The sequence below is a fragment of the Camarhynchus parvulus genome, chromosome 2 (assembly GCF_901933205.1).
Source record: "Camarhynchus parvulus chromosome 2, STF_HiC, whole genome shotgun sequence".
NCBI classification, from domain to species: Eukaryota; Metazoa; Chordata; class Aves; order Passeriformes; family Thraupidae; genus Camarhynchus; species Camarhynchus parvulus.
This window is the reverse complement of record NC_044572.1, coordinates 141,683,666-141,701,413: the sequence shown is the minus strand read 5'-3', so window position 1 is coordinate 141,701,413 and position 17,748 is coordinate 141,683,666. Positions and strand designations below refer to the sequence as shown.

At 47.1% G+C, this 17,748-nt stretch overlaps 1 long non-coding RNA gene across 1 annotated transcript in view; it reads right to left on the bottom strand.

Moving 5' to 3' along the window:
- Positions 1-17,748, bottom strand: part of LOC115915096 — a 72,791-nt gene that overhangs the window by 13,211 nt on the left and 41,832 nt on the right. Inside the window, exon 3 of the long non-coding RNA XR_004061479.1 lies at positions 4,718-5,094. This is a non-coding gene — a long non-coding RNA (uncharacterized LOC115915096). The remainder of the gene's footprint in view (positions 1-4,717; positions 5,095-17,748) is intronic.

Here is a 17,748-nt window from a genome sequence, read left to right as displayed (position 1 = left end):
TGCTGTGCACATGCAGGGTGCACCCCATCTGGGGTGGGTATGCTGCCAGGGCCCAACTCACCGAGGTTATCTGTAACAATTCAGAAGTCACAGGCAGACATGATGCCTGAGACAATGGTCAGACAGTGCATGCACTTGGCAGTTGCAGGAAACCCCCTCTACTCTTTCTTTTAACAAATCAAACATGATCCTGTGACTTTATTAAAGGCAGGCACCCAGCAGGACACGCCAGGCTGACAAGTGGGAGTTACCAGCTGGTCACCTCAGATGGTCACTAGCCCTAAACACAGCACTTCCCCATAACCTCCCCAATCCCCCACCAAGGCAACTGCCTATTCCCATAGGACAGCAGAGCATTGCATCCAGGGCAAACAGACAACAAACAGCCGCCTCAGCAGGAGCCAGGTAACAGGGAAAAGCATGACTGTGGTGCAATGGCATGCAGACACTGCTGGGGAGCAAAGCCCAAGGGCCAGCTGGTCATCCACTGCCCTGGAGACCTCCACTCCAGCATGACCTCAGGGCAGTGGTTGCTCAACTGCTGGTGCAGGGCCAGAGGCTGATGGGCAGGCCTGAGGTTGCTCCACTGAGGTCAGGGTGACTCAGCATGATTCAGGGGGAAAATGGTGAAGAGAAAAGGTCCGAAGGAAGCAAGACCCAGCCCACATGTGACAGCATCTGCAGGTGCCTGGGACCCCCATGCTGCAAGCTGTGATGGATGCTGGGCTGCACCATCAGAATGCAGGAGGGAGGACATGGAACACCTGAAAATGAGGCTGTGGGTGCTGTTTCAAGAGGAGGAAGATGGCTGCACATGCCCAGAGGTGCCATCCATGAGAAGGGTGGCACTGTCCTGCTCTCTGACCCTTGCCCTACCTTGGAGATGGGGCACCCTGGGGATGCTGCACCCATCAGCCCCAGCATTTCCTGACAGCTGCTGCAGATGGCAGAGGAGCCTCCCCAAGGAGCCACTCAGAGCACAGACTTGGCCCACGGCCACACCACAGAGGGCTGCTGTCTCTGGGGATCTCATGGGGCACTGCAGAAAGCAGTACCGGTGGTTTGGCTCTGAAATAGTGGTCTTCCGTGGGCAGCATCACTCAAAGATGAGTCCCATGCTTCCAAGAGCATGGCAGGATTGAGCTAGGAAGAATGCAAATAGTGGGACCTTCAGCCACAATGTCCTCACCGTACTGGGCATAGCCACCACTCTTGTACTGACCTAAAGAATGGCTTCTGCTGGACCCTGGGGCTTGACCTCATGCTGTGCATTACAGGGCTGCCACAGACCACCTGGAAGATACTTGTAATTAAAGGGGAAGTGAAGTACCTTGCCAGGGTCACAGATAAACTGAAAAACTCCTTTGGGACCACCTGGCAGAGGAAATGGAAGTTGCACATTAAGTCTCTCTCCATCAAAGATGGCATTTTGCCAGATTTATTCTGATCTGTGAAGATGCCCTTAGTACAACACTACAAGAGTATTGTTGTGTGGAAGACACTCCCCTGTGAGGAAAACCACATGGTAATTCAGAGTGCCTTTCCTAGGAACCTCTTACAGGAAGTTTGACCATGCTTGGGTGGCTGGGTGGGTAGCTAGTCTTGCTTCCTGCCCAGGAGGACTACTAGGAGCAAACACGCCTTTGTGGACAGTGCTCAGTTAGGGGAGTTCACCAAGGCCACTCTCCATCAAGAGCTTTGCCCAGATGCACTGCAGAAGCTGAACATCCCCTGCTGTCAGTTCTGCTCTAAGAGGCAAAGACAAGGCACAAAGAAGGTGCTTGACCTTGGTGGGAGAAGCTTTCTCTGTCTCTCACACCTGATAAACACCCAGACAACCGCTTGACTCATCAGCAGCTACCAGGTTAACCTCCAAAGACAGAAATGGAAAGAGAGGAAGGAAAAGAACCTGTCCTTAAAGAGGTGGGAGGATGGAGAGATGCAGGCTCGAAGTCTGGAGAAAAGCTCTTGCTGTCAGCAGGAGAGGATGGCTTTTCACACCACAGAACTGGAAGCAAAGCCTTTGACCAGTGGGAGAAAAGAGTCTCTGGATGCAAAGCCTAAAGTTATCAGCTGTGCATACAAGGACTTCTAAGTGGAGATGCATTTGCACAGCTCTAAGATTTTGCCCTGTTTTAGACACATGAACAGTCTCCCTTCCCCTCCTCAATCCCACATCCTCCCAGGCACAAGGAAAATCCTCAGAGCTTCGATCTGCAACAAAACCTTGACACAAGCACCTCTGACCTACAGACACAAATCCATTTATTGCTGGGCTGGGAGGCTGGACAAAGAGGAGTGGTGTCTCAGAGCTGGGTGCCAGGGCCACTCTCTGATTCAGCAAAGCCCCTGATAAGAAATGTCATCCTCCATTCAGTAATTTTAGCCCATGAGATAAGAATCTCTATCAGCCTCAAACATATGGCTGGCTGCAGTGCATGCAGCAAAATGATACGGGTAATTTATTTGCTTGTGCTAAGAGCACTCCCAGACCCAGAAAAGCTGATGCAATGAAATAATAAGTGCCAGATTACACTCTGTTCTTCTATGGAGACCTGGAAGGGGCTCCTGTGAGATACAAGGGGTTGTATCTCTCTCCTTTAAGCATCAAGCCACCAAGAAGACAACAGGCCTACACTACTAATTGAAGACTGAGCTGCATGGCATTTTCTAAGGTCTGTTCTTCTCATTAAATCCTATTTGTTACACAGGAATTCACAGCCACAGATAGGACTGGTGCTCTCTGTGAAGTGCCAGTAGATGTTTCCCAGGGGAAGAAGAGGAGGGGTTAAATGACAGAATTACACAGGACTGAGGGTGAATTCCAATCTCCTGGTCATTGGAGCAGGACCATCAGCCCACCAGGTGCTGTGATGTGCCCTGGCTGAATCCAACGTAGCACCTCTGATTTAGGTGACCTTGGCTAATCCATATAAACACAATACTGGGCCAGAGACAGCATGGCTTGGGTTGCTCAGAGTAATGAGCTCCGTAACCTGAGCACAACAAGAGCATCTGATCCATGGGGACAAATGGACATAAAGGACACTCCCAAGAAACACTTAGCACATTTAACCACTGGATTCTGCAAGGATCTCCTGAGAAAAGCTCATTCCCAAAGCACTCTTTCTTATACTCTCTCCTCTCTTAGCTATCACCAAGAGAGATACCAAACTAGATGGTCTCAATCTGTACAGCCAGTTCTACTCCCTTTTATGTTTAACAGTGTGGCTGCTGTTCAATGTGTATCACACATTTTGTCACCTCACCTTTAAATGGGGGAATTTCAATGCAAGATTAACATCACTCCGAAACAGAAACTTTGGCTTAACGAACAAATACTTAAATTTGGTTCTTCCAAGGAACTGGGCCAGACCCAGACTTTGAAAGAGTCCTTCATCTCTCTGATTCAAATCTGCTTTAGAAATGTAGCAGCTGCACATTTAGTCATAGATAGTCTCTTCATAGATCTGAAACCATTGTTGCTTCCCAGACAGTGGTACCTTCCCACCACATCTACCCATGTCACTAGCATTCTCACTGGAAAAATCAGCAGTTAAACCAACAGCTGAATGAGTCACAGAGGTTAAAAACTTCTAATACAAAGTGATGGTCCTTCCAGCTCAGTGCTGAGACATGAGGGTGAGGGACAGCCAGGAAATCTCTGATCTGAAGAAAAGGGGGAGATATTCACCTCAGTGGAGTTCAGGTCAGCATTTTTCATCACTGCCAAATTAATTAGGGCATATTGCCATGACAGTAAAGGTCCCCATGCACACACTGGCATGGCCTTCATGGCACCATCACGCACACCACACATACTCAGAGGGAGAGTCTGATGAACCCTTTCCACCCTCACTATCATCCAGCCTACAGAGTACATGGAGTGCACCAAGTGCAGCAGAGGAAAGCTGAATGTCCCCCATGCCCATGGAGCTGTATTGCTAGAACAGACCAAGCCTGGTACCCCTCTGTCATCCTGGCCAGCCTTGTCCTCCAAGGAATGCTTCCAGCACTCCAGAGCCCAGGGTCCAACATGGCAGGAGCCATGCATGTTTATGAGGAAAAACATTTGCAGCAGGAAAGAAGCTAAAAACTAAATCAAGCTTCAACTTTCTTTTCCACAACCTATGTTTTTCAGTTCTCTGAAGGTAGTAAACTGGAAACAGGTAATTTCACTCTATTTTCTGCCTTTCTCCTCTTGTGGCTTTGGACAAAGCAACCTGAAAGCCCATACATTTCAGCTCTCCCTGTATCTCACCCATTTGGAAAATACATCACTGTCCTGCTCTGGAGTTACAAAGAGTGCAGTGCAAACAGTGTGAGGGACTTGTCATCCTTACTGCCAACAACAGAGTAGCAAGATCCTCAGGCATAAAGTAAAGGCACAAGTGCTCTCCAGAAACAACACATCTAATATGTATGTGTGTGTGTGTGTGTATATGTGTGTGAGCAGAGATGCTTGAAAAATTAAGTCTTAGATATGTGGACAACTAAGGTAGTTGAGATTTGCTGATGATTCTTACATGAAGCCTGCTCAAGGCATGGGTGATGCAGGACATAGGAAGTAACCAGGGAACAGGACAGAGACTGGGGACAGTAGGAGAAACTACCCAATGCATGGACTCATTACTCATCTCACTTCTTGTCTGATGGATATTTCAGTGAGGTATGAAGGAAAGAAAATGTTTTGTGTTTTTTTGTTCGTTTTTTTTACCTTGTTAAAAAGCTTCAGTCCCACTCTGGAGGTCAAGAAGCTGGCTTGTAGCATCACCTCTTCTCCTTCTTCTTGTATCTTCCCCTGGGCACATTCTTCCCAGATAAAATCTGCCTCTAAACCAAGATGTGTATGCCACACTTTTCTCCTTATAAGCACTCCTTCCAAGAGCAACACAGCATTGATTTTCATTACTTGTGTAAAGCAGCCAACTCCATTCTATCTCCTTGTGTGACACTGGAAACATAAATTTAAGCTCCTCTGTCCCCAAAGTCTAGGGGAAGGGTTGCCTGGCAAGTTCAAAAAGTCTTCTGAAATATTGTAATCCAAACTGAATTGCAGCTCATCAAGTTCCATCATCCAAACAGTGGATAGACCTATAAAGAAAACACAGTTTTAATAGCTGGATCAGGACAGTTTGACAAACCTTCAGGTTTTATACAAGATTTCTATTAGTATCAAGAGAGTGATGTCTGGTTCACCCATCAAAGGACACCCTGACCTTGCAGTACTGACAAAAGAATATCTTGTTGTTGCCTCAAGATGCAGTCAATGGAAGGTACTACTCTGAGATGAATAAGAGATGTCAAAGAAAAATACAGTTCTATCATCTTTGTGGGATTTAAAGATCTTGATTTTTTTTCTACCATTCTGAGTAAGTGGAAAGAAATATAAAAAACTTGAAATTTTGAAAGTTGCTGAATTGAAACTCATTTTGACTTGAAGCACTTTGTTTCAAGAGTTGGAAAATTTCCCTTTGGAGTCACAAACCTTTATGTTTTGTATTATAACTTCCATTAGAAACAAAGGCTCCTTTCAAATACAAACCAAAATGCAGATGGAGTCAGAAAGTTTAGATGTACTGTCAGTAGCCAACCCTCTCCAAATTTTTACTACACTTTTCCCAAAAAGGAGGATTTACTGAAGCTGACTGTCTCCTGAGGGTGGGTTCAACTGCAACATCACACAGGATTAGTGACAAAGTAACAGTCAGCTCAAATGCTGACAAAGGAAACACTGAGCTGTAATCAACAAACACTGTAATCAAATTAAGTGGATTTTAAGTTAAGCTTACATGTAAAGTTAGCTTACAAAAAGTGGATTTTAAGTTAGCTTTACATGTAAATTCTACCCTAAGACAATGTAAGTGTTCCACTGCAGACTGTCACAAACCAGCAAAATGACTACACTGTGTGTTGATTAATACTAATGTAGACATTGCTCTGCTGGGTATAACACACTGCTCCACTGAGGAGGCAGGAACAACTCCAGAAATCAAATTTAGATTAAATTCTAAGTTTTATGAAAAATAGCCATTTATTTGTGTGCAGAAAGAAATGGAAATACAGCATTTAGGTACTTTATCTAAACTAAAGACTTTCCAGGAGCTCCTCTACGGGACACTGGCCAGACACAAGCAACCCAACATAATGGACCTGAGAAAGAAAGAAGCAGCCTTCATCTGTGTTCAGGGAACATTTGAAAGAGATGGAAAATAAACACAATGGTCTATAAGATTCCCTTGGGCGGGAAGAGCTGTAGAAGAAGAGGCCAGCAGCCCTATCCCATTAGGGAGGACCTGCAAACTAACTCCAACCCAGCAAGGAGAGAAGGATTGCCAGGGTGGACCAGTGACATAGAAACTTAGGGTTAGGAGGCAGCTGGGAATAACTTGTAATTTAGCCTCATAAAAGAAGAGCTCTCTTATATGAATGAAGAAGCTTGGTCCTACCCAGGTTTAATGTTCCTAGCTACAACGACCAACAGTGAAGTGAGGCCCTACGGCAGAGGGGTTGGAATAGATGATCTCTACAGCCTCTTCCAGGCCTTTCTATGATATCATTCTATGAGAAGCAGGAAAGTTGGTCTATGCTGCAGAAGAAACCTCTCCCTTGGGTTCAGGATGTGGCACAGGAGGTACAAAGCCACTGATGCTCAAACACACCTTGGCTAGGGAAGCCAAGCAGCATGGTTCATTGCCAGAAGAAAACAAGATCATAGCTGGTGTGGTGGAAGCAAATGGCTCTGGCACTGCCGGGGAGCATGGGGGGTACAGCTAACAAGGTGGCAACTGGAAACAAGATGGGCCCCAAGCCATGAGGGCGGTAATGCCATCCACAGCTCCAGAAACGTGTCTCTGACCATCTCTTGCTGCTTTCTGTGTTCATGTGACAAACATTTAGAAGCCACGCTGTCTCTCCTGCTCCAGGGCCTGCAGTGCTGTTTCAGCATCTTTACTCTCTGAAGGACCACACACACAAACCAAGGTGCTGCAGGCTCCTCTGGGGCTGTACAACGTCCACCTCCATCCTGTGAATCACCCAGGTGGGCACGTAACCAAGAGCACTGGATGGTCCATCCTTGGCCAGCTCACGGTGCTGTGTCACTCATTAGAGAGAAAGAGGCAGAAATAGGATGAGATCTACGCCTTTGGGCCATTCATCTCACAGGCACCTACCTCACCAACATCTCCTCCTCACAGAACGCCTTTGCCACACCCCAACCACACATTTCTACCTTCTTCCCCCATTTTAACCTGCATAACCTCCGCCGTCACCCCACCATCCCTGGAGGGAGGTGACAAACCAGCCTTCATATGGGGAGATGAGATTCTTTTTTCTTCAAAGACCTTGTGGCTACCATGACCTTTCCACATCAGTAGTTTGCAGTAAGCACCACAAACTGGTCTGCTCTGAAGACGTGCTCTCTGTGACACAGAAAATGAGCCACCAGCAGAAGTCATTGGGGAAGAAGGAGGAAGAGCAGTGTGGTGCAAGGAGCTGCTCACCAGATCTGAGTCCACATCAGAAGGGCTGTGACCCAGGGCTTGGAGTGTGCAGCCTAGAAAGACTGCACAGCTCAAGGCACTGGGAATTATGGAACATTATCCTCAGGCTGCTGGCAATGTTTCCTTGGGCAGGGCACAAGGCTGACACAGTGACATTAAAAGCACAGCTCTCAGTAGTATCCTGGCTGCCCAAAGCCCTGGCATGAGGCAGCTGAGCTGTCTCAAAGCTGACCCTCCCTGGAGGAACAGCACATGCTGACAACCCCGGCACAGGGATTAGCAAGGCAGTGTTGAAGTACTAAACAGATACAACCAGGGAGAGAAACAGCTTCCCACTAACGAGGGGACAGGCAGGAGTATCTCCTCACACAAGGAGAGCTTGTGTGACCCCTGCTCTCAGCTGAAGTCAGTGTTCAGACAGACAAATGTCTTGTCCACATGGCTGAGTTGCAACAGCACAGGTACACAGTGACCTGTAACCAGGCAAACCTGGGGCACAGTACTTAAAATTGCATGTAAGATCACTTCCAAACACCCTACATGAATGGTAAAAGCAAGAATAATTGGGGTTACAGTCTGGATTGCCTTCCTTTCCCACGCTTCCTCGGCAGCTGGTTGTCCTTGCTTCTGCTGCTAAACTTCCCCCTCCTCCATTTCTGCATTACTCATAAATTAGCATCACACACAGCAGCAGGCAGTAAAACACACCAGCAGCACTGCTGAAGGCATTGACTTCAACAGTGGCTTAAGCAGATGTGCTAAGAAAACATATGGATGATATTACCAAAAAGCTTTCTAGGTTCCCCATCAGATCAACACCTCTGTTTCCTCTGAATCATTACACATAAGAAACAACATAGAACCAATAATAAAAACATCTCAGTTGGAAATACACTTAACTCTCTGTGTCTAGTACGTAGAAATTCACCAGCACTGACCCAAACCCCAATGGGAGCAGCCAGTCCATGACCCCCAGGCAAGAAGCTTGGTGCTACACTCCATAGCCAGCAATGACAGGCTTGACTGGCACAGTGCTTGCAGGTTAACCATCTCCATGGTTAATCTTCACGGGAGAAAACAATCCATGAAGATCCAAAGAAGTTAAAAAAGCCTGCAGAACTTTGGAGCCAGTGGTATGCATCAGTCCTGTCCCACCATCCACTGGAGATCTCAGAGTTAATTCCCTCTTGTGAACTGCTTTCCTTCCTCCAGCTCTGTAAAACACATTCCTAGCAGCTCTCAGTTTTGTAAAGATTTTTAACATGTGGCTGGTACAGGGAGAAAGGTTGGACTAAAACTCCTTTCAGAATAAAAAAAAAAACATCAAAAAGATTAAAGAGACGCTTGGGATATTAAAGAAATGGGTGCGTGGAAACTTTTTAAACATACAAGACCTACAGGACTGGCTGAGCTAAGAGGCGTAATTAGCCCAAGGTGAGCTCACAAGGCAGCTCCATGGTGCCCGACTCCACAGACCAGGGATGTCACGTACCAGCAGAGGCCCTGTTATCTTCAGGCCTTGGGCTGGCACAGCTGATGGGAGTGTGAGGTTTCATACCTGTACCCACACTTCAAGAATACTGCTGGAAAAACTGGAGAGAGTTCAGAGGACAACCACAAGAACAAACCCGGGCTTGTAGCATGGAGCTCAAGGAAGTCAATCAAAGAGAAAGTTAAAAGGCACCTCACAGCCTGTAGGTACCTGTCAGAAGAGTGTTCTCAGCCTGCCAGACAAAGGCATAATGAGACCAAAGGTTGAAAGTTGAAGTTCAACAGAAAACAAACCAGAAGCAATGATACCATTTTTCTACACTTAAGTAATTAACAGAGAGAAAAGTCCTCCAATTGGCATGGCCAAGGAACCAGCAATGGCAATTTTCAAAATAAGATGGGATGCTTCCACTTTGCTTCTCTTGCTCCCCAAAAACGTATGTCTGGTTGCATTCACAACTGCTGACTGTAGAGTGGAAATTAATTCAAGGAATCTCTGTTATACAGCAGGTCAGACTAAATAAGTACAATGTCCTTAAAACCTAGAAATCCATGAGGAACAAAGAACAAGAGGCTCAATTACTGGTGGTACAAAGAACAAGATGCCCCACTATCAGTAAGGCCCCAGACATCCCTGCCCCATCCAAAGGTCCTCTGCATCCCATGACTACCCAGATGTGGATTCTGAAGAGCAGCAAAAGTGCCAGATCCATACCACAAGCAGCAAAATAAAATGCTGTTAACCCAAGAAACCCACTCTGATGGTTTTTTCCCAGCTAAAAAAATGGGAAAAATCATATCCAGACAAAAGTGAATTTAAAAAAATATACACTCACTGGCCAGAACCAAAGCATAATATAAGAAATAAGCATTTTACAGAGAAAACAATCACTCACTGGAATAACCTCCCCAGGGAGATGGCAAAGTCTCCATCACTGGAGGTCTCAAAGACACAACTGGACAAAGTTGCTCCAATCACCTTGGCTCCCTTTCTCACAAAAGACTGAACCAGACAATCCCTTCCAGTCTGGGCCGGTCTGTGGCTCTATGAAAGGCACACAAAACTTTCCTGACTACAAGCACTTGAGCCAAAGGAATGAAGCTCCCAGTTCTGACACTCTGAAACCACCCATTGATGTTTATCATAATTATGCTTGCAGGTTCCCTTTGTGCTTCTTGATTTCAGGATCTTCACATCTCCTGGGTTCCTCTAAGCCTCAAAGGCATATCCCAGGACATAGTCCTTGAACGCATTCTCTCTCAAAGAGCTGGAAAGCTCTCCCTGCAAACAGAAAGCAAATTTCAGCTCCTGCCTGGTTTGTTTAAAGTTTTCATCATCATGGTACTGGTTCATGGTTGTGCATTTGCAATACCTTCCCTCACTCCTGTCCCTTCTTCCTTTAGGGCTTAAAATGTGGGGGGCTCACTGTGACAGCCATAGGATTAAAAGGGTAACTAACCTGTGGGACAAAAATCAAGGAGCTGCTACTGCTCCCTAAGAAACCTGGAGGCTGCAGGTAGAATCCAGTCTCCACCAACCCTAAAACTGCACTTGGTAGCTGGAAAATACAGGGGGAACCAGGGACGGGGATGAACTTCTGGGGCTGCAAAGCACAGCAATCACTCCTAAAGACTTTAGGACCATTGGGTCACCCATTCTGAATCTTGCATAAGGGAGGTCACAAGTTTCATTCCTACCTTTGATTTGAGCAGTACTGCTAGTGTTTGCCTAAGCCCCACCTTCCAGGGAAGCATGCAGGCTCCATGCAAAGAGCTCAAGATATGGAGATGGTAAGTCACCTTTTTGATGGCTGGCTCAAATACTTAAAAGCCTTTGGTATTTAAAAAGGGCACTTTAACTCTGATTTATCTGCACTGCATTTGCGGCCAGGGGTGCCTGTGATATAGCTGCTGGCTGAGGGAGATGCTTTGCCTGATTTTCTCAGCTGTTCACAAATTCATCTCCAGGAGAAACCCTGGGGCCTCTCTGCTCTCTTCCCCTGCAGACAGCCTGTCTTCTGCCTCCACCCTTTTCTCTGAATTTATATTAGCCAAAGGAGAAGAGGAGCTTTCAAAGGATTTAGCACAAGTGCCTGGCAGGGAATTGCTTCTGCGGGTGGCCAGTAAGCAGAAGAGGGGAGGAAAGGAAAGGCAGAGCAAATACTTTCATCCCCATTGTTTCCATTCCAAGGTGAAGCCACACATTTCTCCACACCCATTTCCCCCCACCCCCAAACATCTTCTGCTCTCTTACCAGCTCTTCCATATACTCACACATACAAGGCTGCCCTTCCCAAATATCCTCCTCAGATGCCTCACAACCACAAACTCCTGTGACCCTGTGCCACTCTCCCACAGCCTCGTTAACAATAATTATTACCCAAGTTACTAAACCTGCTCCTCAGTGCTCACCTGTCAAAGGACAGCTCTAACCTGGCTGGCTAAGCAGCACTCACCACCAGGCAGGGAAACCTGGGCTAAAGAAGATGCTCACAGCAAATACATCCGATAGAAACAGGGATCACATTCCACTACCCAGCGCTGCATCTGCACAGAGAGCTCCTCTTGCCTACCCTAGCTGCCATCTGCAGCTCATCCCATTTGCATAGGCACAGGTTTCAAGAGCTTTGTACTGAAGCTTCAGCACTTCCAGAGTCTTTGGTATTCAAAAGGTTTATTTTAAAATTGGGTTTGTTTATCTCTAAGCACAGATTAATTTCCAATTTATGTCAGCAAAATAAAGACCAAAATGCAAAACAAAAATGAAAAAAAGCTCGCCTGACTTGGAAGCCTAAAAATAGACTTGTGTATTGCAAAGAGTGAACTGTCAAGTAAAGGCTGTGGATTGAAGGTTCAAATGAATAATGTGTTTGTTTTTCCTGCTTCAATACTTTCCTGCTGTTATCACTGTACAAATAAGTCAGCACATGCTAATTACTCTGATGGCAATTTCCTGGGAACTGGTACTTAAGTATCAGGCCAAATTTATTGTCAAGCATCACAGACTAGTCCTCCCTCTGTACTCCCAAACAAACAAACAAGCCCAGCTGCCAAATCCCCCTGTCCTTTCCTTCACTGCAGACCCACCACTGCCAGCATGGTCCCACTCCTGATCCTAAGCTGTAGGATCTGCCCTGAGGAACAAGTGTTTCCCAACAAGCCTGGTTAAACCTAAGGTGCTCATGTAGAACATGGATCTGGCAGTGCCAGAACTTGGACTTACATCCTTCAAGGCATCCAACATATGAACAAAATGTGGATCCCCAACAGTATTTGTGCAGTAAAAGGGGTTTAATCTTGGGAGCTGAGAGTACAAGCACCTTTTTGCAAAGCACACACATCAGGAAAGAAAGGATGGGAAGTGAAATGTTTGTGAAGTGTTTTTATAAGGCACCCAACAAACCAGTCTCAAGCCCCTTTTAGCCCAAAACCATCCCACAAGGCTAACAGTTTATATTCATGGGTGAAATACATCAAAGAACCACCTAAACAATGCCTGTGGTTTCTGCTGCATTTTTTTCTCCCCCACTTGGTATTTATACAGCCAGGGATTTGCACTGTAATTCCGCCAAATGCATTAGAGCAAAGATGAAGGAGGAGAGACAAGAGGGGGGGAAATGCTATTACCTGTGTTACATCCCAAGTGACATTGAATTTCTGTATAAACCTTCACTGCAACCTCAACCCAGATGCAGGCTGTTTGCTGAACAAGCAATATAAACCCAGCATCCTCCTTTGTGAGCTTTTTCAGCTTTCAGACTTTTTTTTTTTTGAAGGATGGTTGGATTGCTTTGGATTTATTGTATTATCATTTCTTTTCTGTTTTCACTGTGAGGCAAAGGGTTAAGCAACCTTTCAGATCCTCCCTGGATGAAACTCCATGCATAACAAGAAAGCTTCCAGCCCAGTGAAAACAACTTGAAAGAGGGGCAGTGACCCAGCTACAGGCTTAAGTTTCAGGTCACAACACCCCTGCTCAAAACCATCCATCTTCCTCTGGCCACAAGTTTGCAGCCAGTCACCTCCCATTAGTGTGATTTGTCTCCAGGATTTGCAGGAAAACACCTTTTGGGGACTCAGCTGTTGTTAGCATCCTCTCTTGCACATGAGAGGAGAGCTGTGAGCTAAAAAGGGATGCTGCAGGTACACACTGATGCAGCATTCCCTTTCATCCAGTAATAAGTGCTAAAAACACATGGACCATTAGGGAAAATAAATAAATAAATAAATAAACCAAAATGCAATTGTAATGCAATTGTGAGCTTTGGTTTAATTTACTCTCAACTTCTGCAAGGAAATGGGTGTTTACAGCCCCGGTCAACCTGGACACATGCACACCAGATTGCATGGCAGAATCAAAGCTGTTGGGCTAGCACAGGAGCTTCATGCTGCTCTTTTAAAAGCCCTGGATCAAAGGAAAGAGATGGTTTGGTGTTACTGCACACTGAGTCAGGGAAATAGCAAATCTCAGGAGTACTACGTGCTGGAAGAAGGCTGCAGAGAGGAAGGATGTGCCTGTTCTCCCCTGCTCCAAAAGGGGTTCCCCCAGGCCTGTTAGAAATATTCACCTGCTGGACCACAGAACTGGGGGTGATAGAACCACAGAATGGTTTGGGTTTAAAGGGACCTTTAAAAGTCGCATAGTTCAAGGACCCTGCAGTGAGCACGGACATCAATTGTTCCATCCTCATGCTGCAGCAAGGATGCTGGTAAGTAACTCACTGCTGAGATTAGTCAGCAGAAGGTTCAAAACCCAGCTCCACGCAAGCCAAACAGAAACACAGCTCCTGGGAGGGGGATCTTGGCTTATCTGGGGCAAGAAGGACAAAAAAACATACATGTGGCATCCAGCCCCAAGCCTGGCACTCAGCCCAGCTCCTCCCAACCTCACATCTACCAGGGGTGGCCTTGCTCTGAACCGATACTAATAGAGAGCATTAGGATGGGAAGCAAATATAGAAAAAGATGAGAATGTGAAAAGATTTATCAAACACTTTCCCAACCTCTACCATTTTGTGCTGATAACTTTAAAAGCAGGAGCACAAAGGAACAACCTGTGTGTGCAGGGAACTGGGCACTGAGTCTTTGCCATTTAGCGCCATCAACCAAACTGCCCTGGGAAGTAGGGCAGGCACAAAGCCCAAGGAGGTTCCCAGTTCAGCTGCAACTCCCAAGCTTTCAATGTGATTAGGCTGGTGACTCTCCCCCACAAGCTTTCTGGCACTTTCTGGCACTTTCTGGCACAACCCATGATATTGTTCCCATTAGTTCCTCCCTCTCAGCCGTGCCAGTGCATGCCAGTTTGCCATGCGAGACTGCAAACTGGACTGGAGGACCAAATCTACAGAATAACAACCCAAGGAAGAGATAAAATGTCAGCTGGATGGGTTCACTGCTGTGAGTGTGTTCAGCAACATCCTTTGTTGTCAGCAGCCTGAAATTGGTTTTGGGTGTAGCAGTGCAGAAGGACAGCCAGATATTACAGTAACACTGCTCAGCTGCAGAAGGAATGAACCACTGAATGCCACCTTGGGCTTTTTGTTTTTTAGTGACTAGCTGTATTTACATGTGCTATCAAAAAACTGGACTGAATTTGCTGAAGTGATCCCATTTCTCAGCTGACTGGCTTACTGTGTGATCCTGCAGCACCAGAGGAACCAGCTAGAAACATCAACTGCAAACCTAAGGCAAGCTGTTTCTGACTAGGTGCTGAAGAGAGAAGCCCACAGCAGAAGCTTGGTGTACACCAGGGACAATACAGGTATGAACTGAAACACTGTCAAAGGACATGACAAATTCCCTGACCAACAAGCTATGCAGGAGTAACAAGATGCTGAGCCCTTCAAGTGCAGTTATCTTCTACTGCCTTGTATATACTCATGTGGGATGGATATGTGTATTTATTTTAGTATTTGCCGAAAGTATTCACACTATGTCCCAAAAAATGCAAATATGTCCTTCAGTGCTCAGAAAGGCATGTCTTGTGGGAAGATTTAAAAAACCCAAAACTTGTTTTGCCTCTCCAGCCTGCTTTCAGACTGAAATATCCTGCTGTTGAAGAGCAAGCACAGGTAGGGTCTGTATTAATTAGCAATAGCCTTTAGAAAGGTCCTGAGATACCCATTTAGGGAGGAATTTGTAGCTCAGCAATGTGAGTGCTCAGATCTCCCCTCAATGCATGCAACTATCCCTTTGTTGCTGGGTCAGCCTCTGTCCTCCACTCCTGCAGCTCTGCAACAAGGTCGGGGGATGCCCTGAACCCAACCTGCCCCTCTGGGTTAGCCAGGCTGGGGATTGCCCTCATCAAATCATTTGGGTTGTGAGAGACCTTTAAAGACCATCTACTCCAAACTCAAGTGAGCAGGGACATCAACTTGAGCAGGCTGCTCAAAGCCCAGTCCCACCTGACCTTTAATGTTTCCAGGGATGGCACATCTACCACCTCTCTGGGCAACCTATTCCTTCCTGCCCTCATTCTCCTCCTCCTCCTCCTTCTCCTCCTCCTTCTCCTCCTCTTCCAAGGAGATCAGTGAGCACCAAAGCTGCATCAGTCGCTGCACCCTGATAAAGCTGAAGTATAAATGATCATGACACAGTCAGTGGGAAGATGTGGGGACAACAAGATCATGGTGTTTTACCCAGTAACTGCAGTAACGCTGGGTAGTGCCATAGAGGAGCCCCCTCTAGGGAGATTCTGAAGCTCAGATCTCTTCACTTGGTTTGGAGGGCACAACAACTCACTCCTTGTCTCTGGCACACATTGTTATCCCTCTTTTACTAGCAAAGTACTTAGTTTGGGGTTTTGAGCTACACCAGGGCCACTAACTCTGGAAGAACCCTGGGGAACAGCAGCACAGAACTGGGAACTGCGACGTTTTCCCTGAAGATGCCCTTCACCACCGCAGAGTCCACGGGGAAACTCAGGGCATAGGATGAGATCCCCACCCCAAAACAGGGCATGGCTCTGATGGGCCACCAGCCCAGGGTCCAGCAGAGCAGCCCAGCACACGCAGGAAGGGCTTGGCCACCCAGGCACTGCCACTGTGCCAGCACTAATCACCATGCCACGGCTGATAGGGCTGCCAGCCACAGCCAGCACCAGTGAGAACAAGCCCTGGGGAAGAACCACAGCTCTGTGTCCTGGCTTTGCAGCCTGGCTCCTACGTGGAGAAATAAAACGAGAGGCACAGCTCACCCTCTCCAAGGAATACGCCCTTCCTAATGAGAGTCGACCCAGGAGCTATGTGGGAGTGGCGCCCATTCCCAGGCAGGCTTCAATGCCACTGAAAGCCAGCGATGGAGACAGGCAGCCTCTGAGAAAAGAGACACCAGTGGGAAATTTTGCTTTGATGGTGGCTCGTCAGCGAGCTCCGGCACCAGGGAGGAGGAGGAGGAAGGACTGCCGGCTCTCGCGATGCTCCCCTGCATGTGCATACTTGCAGAGCTGAGCTCAGCCAGAGATCCTGGGAGAGGGTTGCAGCAACCGCAGAGCAAGTCACCAGCTGTGCCCTGCCTGACTGGGCAACACACATGGCTGGCACAGCCTGAGCCCCACAGTGGCAGCCAACCACCCGCCATTGGGCAAGACAGACCGTGGAGAAGAGCTGGCACTGCAAGGACGCCACGAAAGGACCGTGTCGTACAACCGTCCATCGTCCCAAGATGTCGGTAGGAAAAACTCCATTATCTGTAGCTAAATCTGGGCAGAGTGCAGTGCCAGGACCTCTTCTCATCCCAAAGAGGTTATGTTCCAGGAGACACAAGTATTTTTTATCAGCCTTGCTGCTGCTGTTAGCATGGTAATGATGTCAAGCATAACGCAGCGGCAACAGCAAGGCTCAGGGTCTTGGATTCACCGCAGTCTTGACCTAGTTCTAGAAAGCCAACAGTAGCAGCGGGATCAGAATAAATACAAAGGTGATACAATGAAAAGGATTTCCCAATTAAATTCCTGACACTTGTATCCTCTCCCCCACCTCCTCTCCTTATCTTTTGATTTGCTACCGCAGATCCCAAAGCACTTAACAACTATTTAAGTGCTGTTAGCGCCCATCATCCCGATGGAGAAACTTCCACTGGGTTGAGCAATCCTGAAGTTGCCCAACAACCCGTTGGGTGAGGAGAAAGCAGGACTGGTTGAGCACAAGTCTATCCATCCCTCTGCGCTGTCTTGCTGCAGGGTATGAGTTACCGGCAGCAGGGCAGGGCTGTTACATGGCACAGCCATTTCCCAGGACAGGGTGTGCCCTACCTTTACGGGTGCTGGAAAGCACTGGGCACTGTCCCTGCTAAGGGGCTAATCGGAAATGCATCACTTTTTTCTTTTGTTTTGTGTTTGTTTGTTGCTTTCCTTACTATAAATTACCTGTGTTTAAAGCTCAGGAGTGCAGACCTCCTGCGGAGAGCAAGGGCTGTCAGGGTAGGCAGCACATGTGGCTCAGTTTCTCCATTAATGAATAAGATAGATACTTGCAGGTGTGTACAAGCAAAACAAAGCCCCAAGGATTTTTGTTCTCTGCTTACTATCCCAAACCCTCTGTGTCCAAGATCTGAGTTACACAACTACACATTGAGGTGACTGGGAGAGGGCATTTCAGCGAACCAGGAGCTACCAGTGTGTGGACCTTGCCGTACAGAGTCCCTGTTAAAGCAAACATGACCTTATGAGTTGCCCATAGGTTGCAAAGTTGGATCCCTCCAGCAGCAGCAGACACATTGCCAGGGGCTATGGCTCTGATGGTGCTTGACTACT